This window comes from Gambusia affinis, linkage group LG07, assembly GCF_019740435.1.
Source record: "Gambusia affinis linkage group LG07, SWU_Gaff_1.0, whole genome shotgun sequence".
NCBI classification, from domain to species: domain Eukaryota; kingdom Metazoa; phylum Chordata; class Actinopteri; order Cyprinodontiformes; family Poeciliidae; genus Gambusia; species Gambusia affinis.
The window spans coordinates 5844485-5861654 of NC_057874.1; the positions used below are offsets into that span (position 1 = coordinate 5844485).

Sequence of the window (17170 nt, forward strand, 5' to 3'; positions counted from 1 at the left end):
CGTTTTCAGAAGTGTGGGTGTTTTATTTAGAGACACCGAGCCTAATTCAGTCTGTAGGGGAGCAGGGAGGAGGGGGCCATGCGGGTGTAAGACTGACTTTGTACTTAATCTTATTTCTAGAGAATGCAATAACTATGTTGGCAGAAAAAAATTGATTTTACACTGTCAGTGAAGTAAAATGGCCTTTTTGCCTCTTATGCTTGTGAAAGCATAAAATATGAAAAAGATACATTTAATAATTTCTGCAATGCAGAGGTGTCTATTATTGCAATTTTATCAAAATGTAAACGACAAAGTTTAGCAAAAGCGATTGATCCATATAACCACGGAAACGCCTTGTATAGCAACATAAATCTGTCTATTTAAAACAGAATTAAATAACTCCTGTTGCTTTCTTCAGTTCTATTACTTGGTGGAAAATTCAATTAGAAATGATCCACCTTCATGCAGCAGTCTCTGAAGTAAGCCGCCTTCAAACGGTTCCCCACTCCCCACCATTCAGACGTCGAGTCGGCTTTGAGAGAAATCAATTAAATGACACTAACGATGCTAAGTGGTGATGTCTTTTTTTAAAATAAAAATAATGCAAAGGTCTGCATTTTCACAAATGTGAGTCTGAATTGAAAGTAAATATTAAATTTCAAAAAGAGGTTTACAAGTGGGTTTTTTAAAATTTTTTATTCTAACCCAAAACTGTTTTGAAAGCAAGAAATATTTTTTAGGTACTGCTAGTTTCACTCTTAATTTTAAGTCTCTACAGTAACATACCATATTTAACTGACAAAGTTTACATAATTCAGTCATTTTTTCAAAATGAAAAACCTCACATTTTTGGGAGGTTATAAATGGCTCCTACTCTCTTATCCATGTTTGAGCAGGAAAAGGGTAGAGTGCCTTCTCTGGGTCAGGGGGGGTGTCCTGCCCCAAGTGGAGGAGTTCAAGTATCTCGGGATCTTGTTCACGAATGGGGGAAGATGGGAGCGGGAGATCGACAGGCGGATTGGTGCAGCGTCTGCCGTCAAGCGGGCGCTGTACCGGTCCGTCGTGGTGAAGAAAGAGCTGAGCCAAAAAGCGAAGCTCTCGATTTACGGTCAGATCTCACGCTTCCCACCTCATCTATGGTCATGAGCTTTGGGTCATGACCGAAAGAACAAGATCGCGGATACAAGCGGCCGAAATGGGTTTTCTCCGCAGGGTGGCTGGGCTCTCCCTTAGAGATAGGATGAGAAGCTCCGTCATCCGGGAGGGACTCAGAGTAGAGCCGCTGCTCCTTCACGTCGAGAGGGGCCAGTGGAGGTGGCTCGGGCATCTGGTCAGGATGCCTCCTGGACGCCTCCCTGGTGAGGTGTTCCAGGCACGTCCCACCGGGAGGAGGAAGACCCAGGACACGATGGAGGGACTATGTCTCTCAGCTGGCCTGGGAACATCTTGGGATTCCTCCGGAGGAGCTGGTGGAAGTGGCTGGAGAGAGGGAAGTCTGGGCCTCCCTTCTGAAACTGCTACCCCCGCGACCCGACCCTGGATAAATGGAAGAAGAAGAAGAAGAAGAAGAAGAAGAAGAAGAAGATGGATGGATGGATGGATGGATGGATGGATGGATGGAGTTTACATAATTCAGTCATTTTTTTCAAAATGAAAAACCTCACACTTTTGCTCCTACTCTCTTATCCATGTTTTAGCAAATAAAATAGATGTTAGATGAAAGCTGTGACATTTAAGCAGCAGCCATGTTCCCTAACAGTGGGAACATGGCTGCTGTGGAAAGAAAACCTAATTACATCTAATTACGTTTGTGTTTAAACATTCAAGTTGTTTTTTTATTTTTAGTTCCCCAGTATACACAATGATTAAATAAGTATAATTAATCAGAAAATGACTGGCCCCACTGTGAAACCACTTCAAACGTTTGACATGTTGAAGTGAGTGAAAGAGGATCCGTCTAGCATAGAAGAGGTTTAGTATTTTTATTGGGTCACATTGAGAATAAATAATTCTGTGTTTTCCTTAGATGGATAGTTTGATGTTGACAAATTGGTCTTTAACACTAAATTTCTGAGTTATGTTTGGTTTTTTGTTTTCTTCTAAAAGAAGAAAAAGCAGGGGGGATATTATAGAGATAAATACATAAGCAATAAAATGTTAAATCTGAAACACTTTATATTCCATCCTGAACTCTAGATGGCGGATTTGGAGAACTCTTAAAACACTTCCCACTATTTTAGTCTTTTAGTAATTATCTTATAAACAACAACAGACTCCGAATTGATCCCAAATTGATAATTTGATCACATTTTCAGGGGGAGAAGGAGAAAGCCCTATTCCAGGCCAAATTGTATGCGAAAAGTGGGCTACTAAATTTAATAAAAGGAATTGCAATTAAAACTGTTTATGAAAAATTGTTTGGAAAATAAAGAAACAAAATTACAGTTGGAGCCATCAAAATTAAAAATCCACCATCAGAACACCGGATGGAGGGGGGGACTCCCTGTGACTTGATGACCTCATTACGCCATCCAGAGAAAATACTCCACATCCCAACACCAGAGCCCAGGCTGGGAGACCGGGCCAGAGGAGAACAATGAACTAGTACAGATGGGTTCTAGATATTGACTGGTCTCATAGATCGTGTATGCTCATTTTATTTTCCTCTTTATAACTTTTAAATTAGTAAATATTTTAAAATTTATCAAGTAATCTTAATTTAGGATCACAATAAGACGGAAATGTTTTGCTCATTTTTATCAACCATCTCATATTTTTGGGATGTTTGACACCTAAACACATTACCTTAGTTCAATGTGTCAACACTGAGGGCTGTGATCCTTTCACTGCCTGCTGTCCCGCCTCATGATCTTCCCCCCACTGAGCTCAGCATGTTCAGCATTGCCTCCTAGTACAAGGAGAGTTGGAGCCTCAGCCACTGCGGGGAAAGTCATCCATTGAGGACTGACCAACTACAAGAAGGCAACCAGCAACACCAGAGACAAAAGACTATCGTCAGCAAATGTCCCAATTTTGCGGGTTTTTTTGCATAATTTCCCTCAGATCTGCTGTTTTTAACAACATAATTAAAAGGTCCATGTATATAATAAAAGTCTCAAACATTCCCTTGATTTATCCCGTGGTTGGATTATGACAAGAAATGACCCCACAGGCACAACCGTGCAAAGAGGCCTCTTACTCACCCTGGCAGGGACCCAGAGGGTGCACTCCTTTAGTGACGATGAAGCAGCTAAGGACGAGTTTTCTTCTTAATTAGAGAGGAAGGTATTTGGTAACGACACAAGGTCAGAGGGATCTGAGGGCATTGCGTCAATAACCTGAGAGAGTAAAGGAGAACTGACAAGATAACTCTGCGAGAGATCACTTTGTGGTTAATATTCAAATTGGGATTTAATCATGTTTTGCAGATTTAACAGCTTTATTATTTAACTCACCATTCTCTGCCAGCTGATCTCCAGCTAATACACGGTTTCAAATTGGACTCAAACTCTTTCTAACTGGTTCACCGCTCAGTTGTCCAGGTGACAAATGGTGCACATCCACACACTTTGAGTGAAAGAGAAGATCTTAAAATAATAGGTCTGTTTAATCCTCAGGCAGCTTGCGTTTCCGATGACTCAGATTTAAGCCTCTTTTTAAGAACATTTTGTTCTTTTCTTTTACTTCGGTCATTGACATTGTAATAGCTTTATTTCATTTTTGTATTTTCATCGGATTTTGTTCTTCATTCGTACACACAGAATTTATTTGGACATGTGGAAACGGTACAATATTAAAATAATAATCACAGCGTACAAGATGAAGAGGAGAGGTACCCATGCATTTGCCACAATTAGTCAACGATTAAAACTAAACTAGCTTCTTGTACCCATCTACTGCTGAAAACATTTCACAGCCCCCACCATCACAACATGCTGGACTAAAATTTTGTTTATTGCACAAACATAAAGCATCATTTTTAACCTCATTGTTATTCATATTATAATTTTACAGCTGGATCTCAGTATACTTTAATATTTATGAAAGCCTTGTATCTGTTACTCATAAAGTTTAACTGATTTACTACACAGATTCAACAGGCAATAATACATATTAAGAGTTTGATTCTCCTAAAATTTCAATATTGAAGACCGATAATAATTTTTTTATTCAGTCATTTTTAACCAACTCAAAAGTATTGACCCGGTTCCTTTTGCCTGAAATGCTGCATCAGTGCAGTGAAAGCTTCTGGCTGTGTTGAGGTGTGAAAGTAAAGCCCATCTTTGTTGTGTTGTTGGAGAGATTGTTATAATTGTAAGGTCAGGAGTCTGCAAAATTTACAGACCAGAGAGCAACTGTTACATTATTTTTTGAGAACATTTTTTGATAAATATAAATGTAAAATGTAAAAAGAAGAAAAAAATTAGGTTATTTTAAAAGAACCAATATGCTATCTATAATTTTGGGTTTTAAAATAACAAAAAGAAGAAAAAAATATTTGTAAAAAGAGGATGGATACCTATTCTCCTATTGAATATTTTTGTTTGTGGCGCAATATAAATACCGTTTCCAACATAAAGGCAAGAAAAAAACCCCACTAATGCTGGTGCTTTTAAATTAATTTTTCTGTACAAATTCAATACAGACAAAACTGGTAAAATCCCAATTTATTATTGCATCTATACTTTTTCTTTTGTAATTGTTGGTTTTACAAGTTGTTAGCCAAGTTATTAAGAGCCATACTGTGGAAGTATTGTGTTCCGGAGCCGCAGGTTGCAGACTCCCACGCCTACGTCTTGCTTTTCAAACCAGCAAAGTTTAGCTCAGCGACGGAGCGACTTTTCGGGTGCTTTCGCACTAACAGAGACACTCGGTGTTCTTTTGGCAAGTGACAAGCTGTTCTCACCTGAAAAACATCCTGTTGGCAGAACACCCATAGAGCTCCTCTGGTTCGGGCTACCTTAAACCCGCAGCGACCTCTTCCGACCGCAGAGCTTCTCCACCGCCGCCATGACGACCTGGAGGAGCCGGAAGAGCGCAGGTGTTACCAATCAGGCTAATTAAGGCGGCGCAGCTTCCTGAACAGGGAAGCTGGGACGCATTTGATGCTGTTACACCTACCATGACATTTTAAAACTAGAAAAATATCTCATAATGCGTCGTGGAAAGGTTGTTTTTCTTCTTCTTGTGGTATTATTTTTCAAGCTAACCCCAACAAATTAAATATTGAGCTATTGAGCCCCAGCAAACAAAGATAGTGTATTTTCGTTCAAGAACATTGACCTTTGCTTCGTCAAACCTTTCAATAAAAGTCTTAAGACTAAGCACTTACAAAAATTCATAGTCCGAATCAGAACTAAGGAGAACAGTGCACCAGAAATATGCATGTTGAATCTGAAGTTAGAGCTAAACATAAATTCTTAATAACAAAATGTAAAATATTTCAGTCAAGTGACATTAAAGAGTGTGATGAGCTACTTGATAACCAGGTTAACTCATTGGCAATACAAGCTAATAATATTTTTCTTTGCTAGATAAATGCAGTTAAGCCCAGAATTATTCATACTCCTGGCAAAATTTCCATTTTGAATTATTTACACTCAACAAAGAAGTGTGATTCTGATAGGAAATGAGTCTGGTATTTTTCGAAATATTATTTTTTAAAAGAAAAGCAAAAAGAGTGTCAATTTTTAAACAAAAAACAATATCCTTCTGTTTAAATGTTATTAAAAAGTTACAATGCTCCCTCAGATTCTCTAGTGGATTCACTATAACATAGAAGAAACGTGTTGATAAAAGACAAAGATCATTTCAACCCTAAATCTTCAAAAGGTAATAATGAGGTAGGCAGCTAAATAAGCACATACATAGTACAAATAATAAGAAAACAAAGCATACTTTATACAAACAACATGCAGAAAAGATACATTTCTGCTTGAAGTAGGAATGACAAGCCCGTGTAAACAGTTGAGTGCAAAAGAGGCATCAGCATTGCAGTCAGAGGTGACTGTTGCACGGTGTCATGGCCTGAGGCAGGAGTGATTTCCTGTACCTGTTGCCATGGCAGCGCAGTTGGAGAAGTGTTTAAGGAGACACTCGGCTGCTCCGAGAGTAATCAGGGTTAGCCATGATGGATAACAACATCCTCCTCTTCACCACGCTCTCCAAACTGTTAGGTTTGTTCAGCAGAAGATGTTGAATCGCAATGTGTAAAAGATTCAAAAGAAACTACTAATAGACTTACCTAATCATGGTTACCACTCGGTTTTAAATGCAAGCCAGACATATTGGATTTTGAGATTACAGCTTGACCTCTGACTACTTTAAATTCTGACTTCGAGGTTAAATATTTGCTCATTGTTTCATCACTTCTGAGTATAGATGAGATGCACTCTGATGTTTATCTCTTACACAATAGTGCAGTCCCAGTAAATAAGAATGTTATTCTTTCTGCTATTTTTTGTTAGTGTAATATTACAGAGTAAAAAGAGCAGGGACCCATTATAAAGCTGTTTTAAGGCTTGCACTGAGGTTGTAATTGTTTCATTTCGGCCACAAGATGGAGCCACCAGCTCACCCTCTTCTCATCTTCAGTTCTGGTCCAATCAGTTTTTCAGGCCTTTTTGTGGCAGGCATCAGAAAAATGCCCCCTTTTCCTCCCAAATGTTTCCGAAACAAACAGAATAGTGATTTTTGTGCAAACATGTTTTTCTTCTTCATCACCATTATTGGATTTTTTTTTTATCCAAATAAAATCTGATTTACAAATTGTATACCTTTGTAAATGCGTCTGTAAATATCTAAGATGTCTTTGTCTCTTTTTGTTATTTCAAGCAAGTAAATCAGGTATGCTGAAACCTTCCTGCAGGTGGGAAATGTCAGCTTGCAAAGACTTGTATCACAAACACTCACCATCTATCTATTACAGCTGCAGAGCAATAGGTGTAAATGAGATATGACAGCAGCATCTGCCTTCCATTGCCCTGGAGGCTAACGTGTGTGTGTGTGTGCGTGTGTGCGTGTGTGTGTGTGTGTGGAGGGGGTTTAGACAGGCGGGAGGAAATCTGCTTAGCTTACATAAACTCATCCAGGAGTCATGGGAGCGCAAGAGAAAGCAGAGAGCAGTAATAACCTGTGGATCACGTCTCCTTAAGTCAACATCAAGGCCATATGTTTTTTTTGTTTTTTGTTTTTCCCCCTAAAGGCAAAAAGCCCCTGGAAAAGGACGGTCTCATAACAGCATCTCCTCTAACCTGCTCGTTTCATCTAAACCATCCTTTCCCTAGAAAGCGCACCACCACTCGCTACGAAGGGCGAACAACATGTTTGCTCCTTCAGCTGGGTTTCAGTTTTCTCATGGAGCGGCGTGGAGCCTGTAACAACAGGCCACACCTACAGGGAGAGAAAGAAGCCCATGATCTTTTTAAATATGTCTCTGAGAATTGTTGTTGTCATTACCGGCAGAAGTGTTATTACAGGCATTACTGCGAATGTGACAAAGAGTTGTTGAGATCACAGATGACAACAGCAGCTGGGTGATAGACAGAGAGCCCAGATGGTTTCACTCCGCGTCCCCGAACCGAGCGAGTCGGCTGCAGGATTCACGGAGAGTGAAACGGAGCCAGGGAAGCGAGGAGAGTTGAGTGAAAGGTTAAGTGGCACCTGCAGACAACAGGCCATTGGCGATGTCATAACAGAGTTGTGAAGACCCCTGCTGGGATAGTTTGTTAGAGATCGAGTTAACACACCGGGGATGTTCACAGTCAAGCACTTGGACTCACTGTTAAAAAGGTCAGTGTAGTATTTACAGTAACTTTCTGACAGCAGGGTTGCAAGCCAGTTACTGTAATTTTACAGTAAAAAAAAAAAATTACAGTGACTTTACTGTAATTTTTTTACAGTAGCCATACTATAAACTTATTACAGTAAGTTCATTGCAGTCTTTTTAGTATTTTATTTCAATTTTGCTGTAACAGAATTACAGTTTTACCATAAGTTAGCTTTAGCAAACAATGTAATAGAAGCAACAGTAGCTCAATATAACCACATAAAATATATTTCCATCCACAAGCAAACACAAAACTGCAATACAATGTTTTTTTAAAAATTACTTACCTGGTGAAAGTCATTGTTGGCCCGCCCTCCACCCCGTGAAAGTTCGCCTCCAGCTGGCGATCATTAACGGACTAGAGTTAATGCAAAATAGCACATTTAAAGTTTACAGCACAGCACCCATATACTTTCCGAACGCATTTCAGATCACAGTAAAGAGCTGTATTTTCAAATGGTGGCTGGGATCCGTTTTGTGATGTGTTTTCATGATGTAGTTTTTACAGCCATTTGTTGCAGTGCTGATACCTTCACAGACACACACCCTACCTGCTCCTGAAGGGTCCGGTTTGGTGAGTGCCATAAAAACAGCCGTCAACGAGGCCGCTCCGATGTATCTTTTTGTGGCTGACGGACTGTTTCAGATTTTTCACCCTCTCTGCGCAACATTTGGTGTGCCAAACGCGTTTAAGCTCAATTTTCAAAAATATTCATTCCTGGAGTTTTAGACCCACAAAAGGGAGCAGCCAAACGTTTTTCTCTGCCGATAGCCGACAGTGGTAAAACACAGCATTTCTTGTCGCAAAAATCAATAAACGCATTTGTTTTGTTGATATATTCCGTTTTCTATTAATTCAATCAAATAATCTGCAGTCTTATAAAGTTACGTTTAGATGGAGACCACATTTGGACGCTTTCAGATCCCGCAGCTGTAGAACTGTAGAGGCATGATCTACAAATACCTGGGTTCACACTGGGCAATTATTGACCCATTCTTCTCCTTTTCCCCTGACATGAGATCGTCTTGCTTCCTTCCCCTCTTCCCTTCTTTCAGCATCCGTCTCTAACAGTGAGCACGTCAACATCCATAGCTTGCAGTTCTTTTATTGATAGACTAAAAGCTCAGTTGGATCTGTCGGACGCTTAACGCCACAGCAATAAGTCATGCAATCTGGCACCTTCCATTGTGCGGTGTGACAGGAGTTATTATAATTTCTCGCCCGTACAGTTTTACAGGTTAAGTCCTGTAAGATTTTAGAAATTCTACAGTAAGTGCCAAAGGTTATGACATCACTAAAACTGCTGGAGGTGACGCTCACGCAGGCAGGCTGTCCAAATGCATTTAGCACTTTAACGACAAAATGATGCTCCTCTTTTGCTTTGTTCTTTGTCAAACTTGTTCCCCTATTGGCTCTGCAGGTTTATACCTTACAAGGTAACTCAGTGAGGAGTCTAGATCACTGAACAAAACCAATGATCTGAGGTTTCTTTCTTTGCCACTGGAACACAGTGGCGCATTACGACATCTGTGATGCTTTTAAACTTCAGCACAACAGCGTTTCAGAGCTCTGGCTCTTTTGATAAATGAATTACACTTCACAGAATCCGTTCATTTGGTCAGCCTCATATAGCTCCTCTACTCAAAATAACACCATTTAAGTGTGATTCTTCTTAACCTGCAGGTTTACTGCAGGTTTACTGGTAAGTACTCACCTTTCTTTGCCCTGCTTCCTCACCATAAACGTCACTTCATGAGAAGTCCAACCGCACATCAATGCCTCTTTCTCTCCTATCAGTTGGATGGTTTACCCTCATAGCTGACTTAAACCTCTTATTTGCCCAACTCTGTGAACACAAACACAGCTAAAACCAGCCCTTGTGCACCACTAAGTCTGTTGAGCCTCTCCCAGTGGGACGCTGGGAACGCTTGTGCAGACGATTGTGTTGGCCTTAGTAAGCCTGATGATTCACACGTGATCTGGTGCCAATCTGCGGGTCTCAACACACCATCAGCACACACCTGCCCTGCCCAGCCAGCAGGATGATGCCTTATTGTGCAACAGAAGGACAAATTCCCTCAACCTTGCAGATTTATTAGTTTGAAACTAAAATCTGACTGTGGCCTATGTAGCCTATTCATGTGTAATGTGTATTTGCACTAAGCACATTTTACTCTGGATGCATCTAAATTAAATCCAGTGCACCTGACCGGCAATGAATCGCCTAATAGGTTCCAATGGAGTGTATTTTAGCCCCAGTGTCAGTTAGGATGTTTTGTTAAAGAAGTCCTGCTTGCAGGTTACACACATCCAGCAAAAACGTGTGGGAAACTGTGTGCTGGTCAGATGAAGCCAAGACAAAACTGTCTGGACTGCGTGTTAAAAACAGACATTGTGTTTCACTGCCACAAAGCATGGTAGTGGCAGCATCATGACGCTTGGCAGTAGGGAGAAAAAATCTGGTCACAGCTGATGGGAAGATAAACGATAAATATAATGTAAAATGTTTGCACAACTGGTTAAATAAATAGGTTTGTGCCCATTATTGATGAATTCAACCGAACTGTTTTATGAATTCTCTGTTTCTGCCGGTTTGTAGTTTGATTTGTTTGTTTGGCTTTTAGTGAGATCTGAATAATGAATTATAATAATGCATGTAATTAATTATTGTACCGGTTTTTCATCAATTCGTGATCTGTTGAATCGTACTTGATTATGTCAACCTGCAGGTGGAAGTTAGCATTTTTGTCACTATGAGCTGGTGCCATGCATCTCTCCTTTCAAAAAGCTAATCAAATGTTGCACATCGTCTCTGTGCAAACAGAAAAAGAGAATAAACGGAGCTAATTACGACTGCCTCATAGCTTCACCTTCCAGCACGATAATGACTCTAGGCTGACAGTCTGAACAATAATAAACTGGTTTAGATCAGCGGGTCCAAAATCTGGTCTGGGGCAATTAAAGAGTGGTACAAATCTCTCTGTCCAGTAGAGGCAGCTGATACAGATCAGTGCTGTTTAAATAATATTTTGGGTGAGGTTTGTTTCCTGCCATTTTGATTTCATCCGTGTTTTACGGTGGATGTTTGTGGCAGCAGACTAATGTGGGCTAATTTTTAAACTCGACCAAGTAGAGCAAGCGTTTTTGAAGAAAAAGAAACTGGTATCCAGAGAGCACTTTTAACTTGTGATTTTGACCCTCATAGATGGACACCAGTGGTTTAGATAGAGGCATTTTCAGCTGTTGGAACGGTCCAGTCAAAGTCCAGACCAGGTCCCACTCCAAAACAGTAGTTGGTGGCAGCAGTGAAGTATTATTTAAGGGGAGGGAATTTTGATAAATTTGTACCTCCACCCGCTCCATGGAATATGTTTAGACGGCATATATATATTATTGTAGAAGTATATTCACTTAATTCAAGATAATATTTTCTGTCTTTACAACAAATCAATCAAACAGCTGCAGCTGATCCAGAATGCTGCTGCTGGAGTTCTCACTAAAACCAGGAAGATAGAGCACATAACACCAGTTCTAAAGTCTCTCCACTGGCTCCCTGTCGCTCAAAGAATAGACTTTAAAATACTGTTGTTAGTTTATAAATCACTGAATGGTTTAGCACCACAATACATTAAAGATTTGCTGCTGTTGTATCAACCTTCCAGACCTCTCAGATCTTCTGGTTCTGGTTCTGCTCTGCATCCCCAGAACCAGAACCAAACGAGGAGAAGCAGCATTTAGCATCTATGCACCAAAAATCTGGAACAAACTTCCAAAAAACTGTAAAACAGCTGAAACACTGACTTCCTTTAAATCTCAACTAAAAACCCACTTGTTTAGAGTTGTATTTGAAACGTAATCAATTGTACATTTATTGACGGAATCTGACTTGATGTTGTTTTGATTGTTGATTCTGTGTTGCATTGTATTTTTGTGTTTGATTTGATGTAAAGCACTTTGAAATGCCTTGCTGCTGAAATGTGCTATACAAATAAAATTTGATTGATTGATTGATTGATTTAGTGGATGTTTTGGAAAATGCAGATGTTTTGCTAATGTTGTTACCATCGGTTGTTACCATTGGGCCCATGAAGAACTTCTGGCCCCACCCCCAGTCCAAACCCGAATCCTACTCAGAATATCTGTGGGGAAACTATTAAATATAAAGCTTCAGTTACCAAAAAGTAGCATTGTCATCAACATTTTGTTTTTCCATACGGTACGTGTCAATAAAGCGCTTGAACGTTTGGTTCACAGAGCATTCCTCATGCGAGCCGCTCCGTCCCTGCGGCCTTGACGCAGGCGAGAGCCGCGCCGACAGTTTGCACCTGTAATCCGAAGAGCTAAGGTCACACCGAGCACTCGGGACAACTTGTTCTCTTTGTCTGTCATGCAAAGCTCCCTCCCTCTTGTGTATCTGGTGTCTTCCGCCCATCTCTTGCTCTCTGCATCTGTCCTCTAACAAAAAAAAAAAAAAAAAAGAACTAGGGTGGGAACCGGAGCTGACACAGGTGGTGAGAGAGGGATGTGCAAAGGTTGAACCAGAAGAGTGAAACATGAGAATGGAGAGGAGAGCAGGGGAACCATTTCTCCTAATGGCTTCCAGAAAAGGCAAACACCAACCAGCGCTGCCCAGATGCAATCAGTAGTCGCTCCTTCTCTCGACGCCTCACTTAAATGAGGATTGCCTTGTTTTCTACTAAAGTGGCTGTACAGTTTGTTCCATTTCGGGGAAAAGGAGGGGGATAATCAGGCCGCAGCTTTGCGGTGAATATCACGTAGCATGCCTACGACCTGTTTACCAGTAATGCATAATTTAACAGGGTTTTCCCCCATGTAGGGTAAAACGTGGCGTGAAGGTCGTAACGCAGTGAAGTACTAAAACAACAACAACAGAGACGCTCACATAAAGCAACGTAAAGTTTCCTCGCCGTGAGCGCCTGCCTCTCTGAAAGAGGTCGATTCTGTCACAAGTTTTCCACTGTTTGAGAGGGAAATCGCTCCTGTGCCAAAGGGAAACCCTGATTTATGCTGTTTACTGGAGAGCCAGGCCTGAAATTTAAAACAGACACCGTCAGGAACAATCTATAATTTGCACAACAATCCCAGCTAGCTCCTAATTTCCCCTTAAGACTCCCCAAGTGACGCAAAAGCATTCAAAACGCTTGACCGTTTTTATGTTACAATAAAACCCATTAGTATGTTCCACTAGAGTTTCATGTAAGTGATGAAACACAAACTAGCGCATAACTGTGACAAATAAGTAGTATGATGCATAGTTTTGAATATATTTTTTTTTATGAAAACAATCTGGAAAGTGTGGTGTGCATCTGGATTCAACCCCCTGTACTGAATTCTCATAAAATTAACTTGTTATATGAAAAAAAGGCAAGTGTTTATCACAGACAGTCTTCATCCAGTGTGACTGATCTCCTGCTACTTTGTAAAGAATGGACAAACATTTTAGGACTGACATGTGCTAACCCTTATAAGGACTATACTCCAAAGGAGGACTGTGTGGAAAAACATGGTACTACAAAGTATTGAAAATGCAATCTACACTTTGTATAAGAAAAAACAAATGTGAAGGTACATATTGTTTTCCTTCCACGTCATTATTATACATCATACTTCGCCAGAGTTGGATACTAACTAACTCAGTTATATTTACTTTAGCTATTTTTAAGGGAAAAAATTGTAAAAATCTTTTTACCATGCTGTACTTTTTACTTGTATTTGAGTCATTTTTCTATGAAGTGTTGCTGCTCTTACTGGAATGAAATTCCTGGGTACTCTGTGCACTGTGAGTAACTTCACCGAACGAAGAACAAGTTTGTTGCAAACCAAAATTCAGCTGCAGTTTTCAGTTGCAGTTTTTGTTAAAAAAAAAATTGGGGGGAAAATTTTTTACTTTTCCCTGATTCTGTTATCTTGCATTTAAAAATACCAATATTTCTACCAACTTTATATTTTGGTCTGTCTGCTCATGAAATTCAGTACTTGATATTCAATACCTTTCTACTCTTACTCAAGTAATTTCTTGGTGAGTTTTACTTTTACTTGAATAAAAATATGCTGAGGTTGTGCTGTTCTTACACCTATTGCTTTCTCTACCCACATCTGATTTTTGTCAATCCCAATCAAATACACTGATGAAGAAGAAAGTCCACTAGGAGTGAATACTTCTGCAAGGTAGAGTAAATCCTGAAGAGATTGACGTAGGTGAATAACTATAAAAATATAAAAGGTTCTGTGTTTGCACATTACATTTGTACATGCTGAACACAGAAAAAGGGAAACTAGATTTTCTAAATCTGGCAAGCACTCTCTGCTTTTTGTACTTTTAAGGAGCTGTATTTGTGTTCGAGTGTGAGGCCAAATAAGGACTGATGGACGGTGAGGAAGAGAAGTGGGTGTTTATATTTAAAGCAGGAAGGTAAAGGAAGGGAGGACAGAGAGCTGGACCCTCGTACCAGGTCATCAACAGAATAAGGAGCATTTGTCCTGACAGAATCCAACAGGAGCCACCTTTAAAACAAGGCGGCGTGTGTTGGAGCCCCTGGGGGGGCGGGGGGAGGTATCGTGTTTATCGCAGCTGTTTAATATGTATGTCAGAGCCAATGTGTTTATGTGACGGCTCTTCGGCTTGGGAGCCAATCGGTTGAAAGACCACTGGAGGGGTCCCTCTGTGAACACTTGGCTCCGGCCTTTAGAGCGAAGGGAATAACAATCCTCTCTATGATATCTTCCACATGTGCTTCGTGATCCGCTCTCCTGTTTGTTTTTTGTTTTTTCTGCCTGTTGTGTCCTCCATCAGATGTGTTGGAGTTTCAACAAGACTGACAAAGGGGAGAACGATACAGAGGGGTTAGAAAAGGCAAGTGGTGTGAAAATGTGAAAGAGTTTTTGAAAAATGTTATTTCTCTATACCCCCCTCCACTCCAAACAGCTACACAAACTCTGTGACTGAAAGCTGAGTTTCGGAGGGTTTGGAGGGGGCGAGTAACTGAGGCAGAGAGGGATGGATAGATGGATGGATGTGGGAGCGAGGCGCTCAGCAGAGCCACTGAGTCTAGACTCCAGATGTTCCGGCAGCAGCAGAGTGGGTGCTTTGGCCCCCACCAGGCTGCGTTGGGAGTATCCCCAACACATGTCCCCACGCCGCCTGTAAATCAGCCCAGCCAGGCCTCAGGCAGCACCGCAGCCACAAAACCCCTCCGCCCGGACCCCCAGAGCAGGCCGGCCAGCGACAGACGGACGCCGATGAGCCCGCCGAACAGCCTTACGTCTTTTAATGGCCTCCCCGCTCTGCCTGTTTAAAATGGAAACTGTTAAAGAAAAGAAGAAAAAAAAAAAAGAAGTGACTACCCTTTTCCATGTTCACCTTTCCTTTACCTTCCTTTTTGCATTTGTATGCACAGCTGGAGCCACACTTTAGCGTACGCTGTATGAAAGGACACAACTTTTCATCTTTTCCCTCCATCTGACGTCAAGTCAGCCTAAACTTTTCCTGGTTTAGGTCAGTTTGGATTATCAAGGTCATTTCTACTTGTTAAATACCAGAATTGTGAAACAGAATATCTTTTTTTTTTCTTTTTACAAAACTAAAAGTTTAAATGTACTTTTATGGGCATACCTTAAAATAATTCAGAAAATCCCAGATGATGATGTCATAGCAGGGGATTGTGATAAATCGATTTTATCGATTAATCAAACCTTTTTTTTTTTTTTCCTCAAAGATTGACAGTGATGTTACCTCACCCAAGAACTGCCATCTTTTTTTGCAGCTTCTATTAATTTCGACTGCACATTTAGGTCACCTCCCAGACGGAATTGTTTAAATAAAAGCCAGGTTTTCAAGACATTTTCTGTCATTTTTAATTTTCTCCTTCCCATAGTTTGTTTGAGCTGCGACAGACTGGCGACCTGTCCAGTTTGAACTCCGTCTCTCGTCTCGTTGGAGAGACACCAGCACCCATGCGACCCCACTAGGGACAACGGTGTACAGAAAATGAATGGATGGTTGGTGAAGAAAGTTCGGTTCATTTGGAAAGTTGTTAATGCGCAGCCAAACTCCGCCTTAAAACCAATGTCTTCGTTCGGTGGAAGTGAACTCTGATGTAATTCGAATGCACATGTAAACACCAAGCTGCCTGGAAGAAAACTCCAAAAGCAGGAAGTGGAGTAAAGCGCCACTTCCTGAATTTGTTTGGGTAAATACAACCAAAACAAATGTGAGTGTCCAACGCTAGCGGGAGAAATGGCTCGTGGTCTTTCATCAAACACAAAAAAGAAACTACAGGCGCTAAAATCTGACGCTACTCAATTTATGTTTCAGTCAGGAAGTTGCGCTCTGTGTCTTCTTCTGAGGTTTTTGTGTCGTTTCCTTCGGTAGCTCTCAGTGCAGCGCCACCACAGGAGAGAGAGGGAACTGTTTTTGTCACAGGGTTTAGTTTATTTGACACAGCGTGGCCTGGAAGCGAACCTCACTAAGTGACTTTCACTAAGTGAAAATGTAGCAAATGTTGCAATCTGAGTCCCCAATCGAACCGAGTCTAGTGGACTATCAGGCGTGAAAACACCCACAGCTGTAATCCTACCCAGTTACTGAAGAAATCAACCTAAACCTTCTGAATCTCATTACATTTTTAACACAAACTTTTCTCTTATTCTGACGTTTCCTGCTTTTGTAATCCTAACCGATGCAAGCCAGGAAGAGTTTGGTTTAGTGTCAGAACATCATAAAAAACAAAAACAAAAAACCCCAGCTTGTCTTTTTTTTTTTTTTTTAAATTAGCATATGTGAATATCTGGGTTCAACTGTAGGCGCCGCTCAAGACATGGACGATACCCACCATACTGCCGCCCGTAGAACAGAGAGCAAGCGCGGCTCTGCATCATAAACTCAGCCGCCTCTCCTCATTTAGCTCGACCGCAGCTCGTCTGCAGTGCTGCTCCCGAGTCTCACTGGCACCAGGGCATTCCTTCAATTGCACCCTGCATCCCAAACTTTCACATCCACTCTGGGATCCATTCACACAATTACAGATTCCTGCTGAATGTGTGCGCGTGTGTGTCTGCGCAGCCCTTTTCCCATCAGTGCTCAACACATAATTAGACGTTGAACTTAGAGGCTGGGCCCATATATAGTAAGCAATGCAGACCACAAACATGCACTTAAAACCAGATTTCTTATTGTACTTTGTTGGAGCAGAGAGACAGAGAGAGAGAGAGGGAGAGCTTGGCTATTTTGGAGGGAGAAACAAAGTTTTTTGAGCAAGTCGCACACATCCAAACCCAAGGTAGCGTCGGGAGCCCAAAGAGGGGGAGGCCCGCATCCATTTCCAAACTCCATAGCATAA

At 41.0% G+C, this 17170-nt stretch overlaps 1 long non-coding RNA gene across 1 annotated transcript; it reads right to left on the minus strand.

Moving 5' to 3' along the window:
* Positions 1–605: 605 nt before the first annotated feature.
* Positions 606–10081, minus strand: LOC122833896. Its single transcript, XR_006371086.1, has 3 exons — positions 3186–10081; positions 2788–2954; positions 606–1518 (listed from the first exon to the last, which is right to left on the minus strand). It is a non-coding gene; the product is annotated as an uncharacterized LOC122833896 (long non-coding RNA).
* Between the last annotated feature and the right edge of the window lie 7089 nt (positions 10082–17170).